Source organism: Malaya genurostris, chromosome 2 (genome assembly GCF_030247185.1).
Source record: "Malaya genurostris strain Urasoe2022 chromosome 2, Malgen_1.1, whole genome shotgun sequence".
Taxonomy (NCBI): domain Eukaryota; kingdom Metazoa; phylum Arthropoda; class Insecta; order Diptera; family Culicidae; genus Malaya; species Malaya genurostris.
This window is the reverse complement of record NC_080571.1, coordinates 309,261,648-309,267,647: the sequence shown is the minus strand read 5'-3', so window position 1 is coordinate 309,267,647 and position 6,000 is coordinate 309,261,648.

Genomic DNA, 6,000 nt, shown 5'->3' with positions numbered 1-6,000 from the left:
GTTGTAGCTTGTTGCTTATATTGAGAGAGTTCTGTCTTCATGAGAGCCCAATACCGCTAACTCTTCGCTATACGGGGCCGAGTGTCAATTAAAAGTTTCAAAAATAGCCGCGTAACCTTTTTCTGTCATAATTTTGAACGTTAATAACTCAGTCATTTGTTGATGGATTGATATAATTTAACAACCAATCGATTTGGAAACTTTTAACTTAAACATGTAACAGTTCGGCTGAAAAGTTCGTATCGTTTAATAGAAACACACATTTTTTTGCCAAAATTCGTTTTTATTATTCAACATAATTGCCATCAGAGGCGATACAGCGATTATAGCGATCTTCCAACTTTTCGATACCATTTTTGTAGTACGATTTGTCCTTTGCCTCAAAATAGGCCTCAGTTTCAGTGATTACCGGCGATTGAGGTCTGAGAACAGGAAAAAGTCACTGGGGGCCAAATCTGGAGAATACGGTGGATGAGGGAGCAATTCGAAGCCCAATTCGTTCAATTTCAGCATGGTTTTCATCGACTTGTGACATTGTGATTGTGAGCTCACGTGGCACCCATTTTGCACAAAGCTTTCTCATGTCCAAATATTCGTGAATAATATGTCCAACACGTTCCTTTGATATCTTTAGGGTGTCAGCTATCTTGATCAACTTCACTTTACGGTCATTGAAAATCATTTTGTGGATTTTTTTCACGTTTTCATCGGTAACAGCCTCTTTTGGACGTCCACTGCGTTCATCGTCTTCGGTGCTCATATGACCAGTACGAAATTTTGCAAACCACTTACGAATTGTTGCTTCGCCCGGTGCAGAGTCCGGATAACACTCATCAAGCCATTTTTTTTGGTATCGGCGGCACTTTTTTTCATCAAAAAGTAGTGTTTCATCAACACACGAAATTCCTTTTTTTCCATTTTTTCACAATAACAAAAGTAGCTTCACTCAAAATGCAATATCTCACAAACTAATAATGAGACAGCTGTCAAATTTATACACGTATCTTTTGAAGGTTGGTACTAACTGAAAATGGTATGGATTTAATTCTAGTGGTGCCCTCTCATAGAAACGATACGAACTTTTCAGCCGATCTGTTATGACAACGTCGTTTCAGTATTTCAATAGCATACTATTGAAAAAATGGTTAGAATCGACCTATGTTTTTATCCACCAATCCCAGTTGTACAAATTGACGTCATTTTTTTGTTCGGCATAGGAGACTTTGCGTCATGAATAGAAAACACCGCATCGTTCTGCGTAGTATGAAGGGGAATCTATAAATATATGCTGCACAATATTTTTTTGCCTTGTTGATGCTTACCTGTGACTGAAACAAGTAGCTCGTCCAGTGAGCTGATGACTGGATTGTATATGCCTTTACTTACTGGATTTTCGCATTTGCATTATGTGTTGGTGAAATTTCCTGCTGTCTGTGCAACACCGTGTTCGTTTGAGTATCTTATATATCATCTAGCTATTGAAGAACCGAATCATCGTGGTTACCGATTCTTTTGAAATATCCCATGTATTTAGCAAATTTTTGGTCGATTTTGACATTAAAAATGCCTTACTCTTTTAAAAAATGCAAAACTTATCGCGTAACATTTTTCTGTTATAATTTTGAACTCTTATAACTCAGTCATTTGTTGATGGATTTATATAATTTAACAACCAATCAATTCGGAAACATTTAACTAAAACTTATGAGGTAACGTCATTTAAATATTTCAATTGCATACCATTGAAAAATTGAAATTAAATTGACTTATGTTTTCATGAGCCAATAACAGTAGAAGCGCGGGAATGATGTCATTCTCTCGTCCGATTTGCGAAGCATGAACTATCGCACAAAAAGGAATCTATAAATATATGCCCAAATACATTTCTGCTTTAGTTAACCCCATGCTGTGAGCAAACATGCCTCGTAGGCTGGTGAAGGTGTTTGAATAGTGAGTGGATGAAAGTCACATCCATTCGCTCGTTGGATAGTCGCTTTTGTATGTGTGCGGTGTGTTCAGTATAGTATAGTAGTATTTTATTTTGATTCTCTGGTAACTATCAGGCCAATTTAGAATTATCGGCGATAGATTTTTCGGATCGAATTTGCAGCGCTTGTTCCTCGATGATTTGTGAATGGATTTTCCTCATCTAAATGATTCGAAAGCTTCAATATTGTGCACTTAAAAATGTTTTAATTTGTCAACCGATCGGTTGCATACTTAAATCTCCATTCCCATACGAACAAAACGGTGGCGCGCAAATGGATTCAGTAAAAAGTTGTGTTATGATGATAATCATAGATACTTCTTTTTCATTAGATGTGACTAAACACAATAAACTATCTTTCAGCATAAGCCCTCAGACAAAAGCAAAGTTTTGGCATTACCACCCTTTTGTGGAATTAGGCGTTTCTGTTTCAAAAGACTTCGCAGCCGATTCATAGCGTACAGAATCATTGCATGGCTGGTACTACGATCCTATTGACACTAAGAATCCAAGACTCGAACATACGACAACTGGCTTGTAAGACCAGCGCCCTATGCATTGAACCGCCAACCCGGGCTGGGGTCCTCAGACACTATTATTGGATCAAACAATGATCGTGTTATCTAATTGAATAGTTAGAAATTGATTTAATCTTAGCTTAGCTTAGCTTAGTTAGCTTCCAAGAATCTCATAGAAGGAATTCAGACTAAGTGTAACAAAAACAATGCAATGCAATGCAAATCATTATGCAGTATCAATCTGAACGAGTTGTTGTCCCACAGGAATTAAATGCTTCAAAAGATTCAAAATAAAATTCTGATACTTGTCTAAAAGCGGCCTCCTCGGTTTAGTAGTATAATAGAGTTCCAGAGGCTCACGTATATATAGAACTATTAGATGCAATATCATATAGTATCAACGATAAACTAAAGGTAAGCTTACCTGCGATTTTACATGTATCGTTTGAATAGCAACCTTCGCAGAATTTGATTAACCGCCAGTTTCAGTTCAATTATTATTTGCTTCAAAACAATATGCGTCTGATGGCTACACGCGTTGTAACTATGACAATGATCATTCATGTGTTAATAACATCAAGTTACAATATGAACAAAATTTCGGAATTTTCTTGCGTATCCGTATATTCCTAATATGCCAAAGCGAAACTCAATGTAAGTAACTAAATATTTTATGCGGACTGTTTCACATGTTTTCTTCCTCGCATTATTGCCATATTATTTACCGACACGTTCCGAAGATTATCAACGATTTTGAAAAAGGATTATTAAAATTACACTATTACTGAGTTTACTGGTAAAACATTTTTCGTTAAAATATATAAAATCTTCTTTTGGATCGATTAACTGTTTATAAAATTAATAAGTTTGTAGGTTTTTCGAAAATAATCATCATAAAATAAAATCGTTTTAGGGGACGGGTATAGTGTGATGGGTAAGTCCATGCCTTTCACGCAACTCGCCTGGGTTCGGTTCTCAACCCCGCACATAGGGTCAGAAAGTTTTTCTGATCCGAAGAGGCGAATGACCTCAAGGTTAAAACCTCTATAATAAAAAAAATCGTTTCATTTGTCCAGGTTTGAATCTTTAGGCTGTCTGTATCTAAAATTGAGCTTTCAAGTAGCTTTGAATTCATCATAATTGACTTCTAGTTAAAGGACGTTATTAAACAACTTAACAATGTAAATATTTGTGGAAAAGGATCAAAATTGAATAGAATTAATTATGAAGAAAGAATCCTATTGTCAATTTTATCATTCGCTAACAATCTAAGCGCTTAAACTAGAGCAAGTTTGTAATTAGTCAATTGAAAAAGTTTTTGGTTTAGTATCATCATCATCTTTATTTTTGTATTTATTATGGGGACCCTAGAAACGTTTCATTTTTATTGTTATTGTGCTCGGTCGTGTCTTGCATACAACCCCCTAATTTTTTTCTTGCTGAAATGCTCCGTTGCATGGCAGTATAAAAAGACATTTTACCTAAAGTATTCCAGCACTCATCGGAAGAAGTGCGGCTGAAATGAAAGAAGGTACACGATTTGTTTATGAAATCAACGATACTGACAATAAAGATTAGACCAATTCCCTTTGAAAAAGGCCACCAAAAATGGCCGAAACGTTGGGCGATTTCATAAACAATCTATTTCCATTTGACTTCTAAGCCGTCCTTCTTCCGATAAAACTCCAAATCAGTCGATATACACAACCTCGAGGTCTTCCAGCACATAAGTATCATAGCAGAAAAGCTTCGTCATATATTCGCCATTTGCGAGCCCGAGTTTTAGCCGTCACATAATCGTTACGGTTCGGTACAATTTTCACCTTCAAAGAGTTCATAATATGCCGGCGCTTAGAAGTATACACTGAAGTTAAAATCATCTTTTTTTACAATATTTGTTTTATCTTCACGTCCTTCTGGTGGTTCCTAAGTAATTTGCAAACCAATATCAAATTTAATTATTCAAAACAAACATTAACATTATTTAATTTGAAATAAGACTTAAAATATCAAAAATCATAACAAATTCTGCATGAGAAAATAGCAACAAAATATAAAATTCTGTCATTGTAATATCAAAATAAGAACAAAATATTTATAGAAGACGAATGTTTCAGTTAATTGGTATTTTAGCATTCAGAATAGACTACTATCATAAGCATTTATTATTTGAAGAAAGAGGTCATGGGTCAATTGAACTTAATGAAATTGGGATAACTCATCAATAACGAAATAAGATATAATAACTAATTTTGATGCTAAGCAGAATTTGTACGATTCCTCGATTCCTTCGATAAAATATCATAATGTTTATATCATTAAGATATGATGGTAACATTTGTTATTATTTTGGTCGTTGTTTGTTATTTACTTCTACCCGGGTATGGACAGTGCTTGCAGGAAAACCAACCTTTTTTGCTAGTTTTCTTTATAACAGATCCGGATTATCATTGCTATCTCACACAATTGCTTTTCGCACTTCTTCTTCTTTCGACGTCATCTTCCATAAGAAAGATTGTAGTATCACCAAAAATTTAATTTAAACAATAAACAGACCTACGTTCATCAATCTGTGATATATTTCACGCGTTGATGATGTAACACATGGATCAATAAGTCCCGAGACTAAAGCAGAGATGGCGCTCGTAGTAAACCAGTAACCACGTCTTTCTAAAGTACTAACCTTTGCTTGAAACGGGTCAAAATTTTAAGTCGATCCGACCAGAAACAGCTGAATTATCGAGGTTGGAGTAAAGTCGTTTTGTAGTTTGTTTAAAAAATGGAAAAAAACCGAGTTTCGTGTTTTGATAAAACATTGTTTTTTAATGGGTAAAAACACCGTTCAAGCGAAACAATGGATTGAAAAATGTTATCCGGACTCTTGTCCATCAAAAGCAACGATTTGTCGGTGTTTCGCCGAGTTTAAACGTGGTCATACCGACACAAATGACGCGGAACGCTCGGGTAGACCTGTGGAAGCCGTTACACCGGAAAATGTGAGTGAAGTGACAAAAATTATAATGAAAGATCGTAAAGTGAAGCTCCGTGAGATTGCTGAGATGACACAGATATCATATGGAAGTGTATTTACTATACTTCATGAAAAATTGAGCATGAAAAAGGTTTTTTCCAAGTGGGTGCCGCGATTGCTTTCGATGGAACAAAAACAGCAACGAGTCGAAAGCAGTTTATCACTATTTACTAGCAACAAAAAAAATTTCTTGCGTCGTTACGTGACCATGGACGAAACAAGGATACATCACTACACTCCAGAGTCGAAGCGACAGTCATTTGAGTGACACACAGCTGGCGAAAGCCGTCCGAAGCGTCCGAAAACGCAGCAGTCAGCTGGCAAAGTCATGGCGTCAGTTTTTTGGGATACCTCTAAAAAGGTAAATCGATCAACAGTGATTATTATATTGACTTACTGATGCGTTTGAAGGAGGAAATCGCAAAAAAACGACCGCACATGCAGAGAAAAAAATCCTTTTTCAT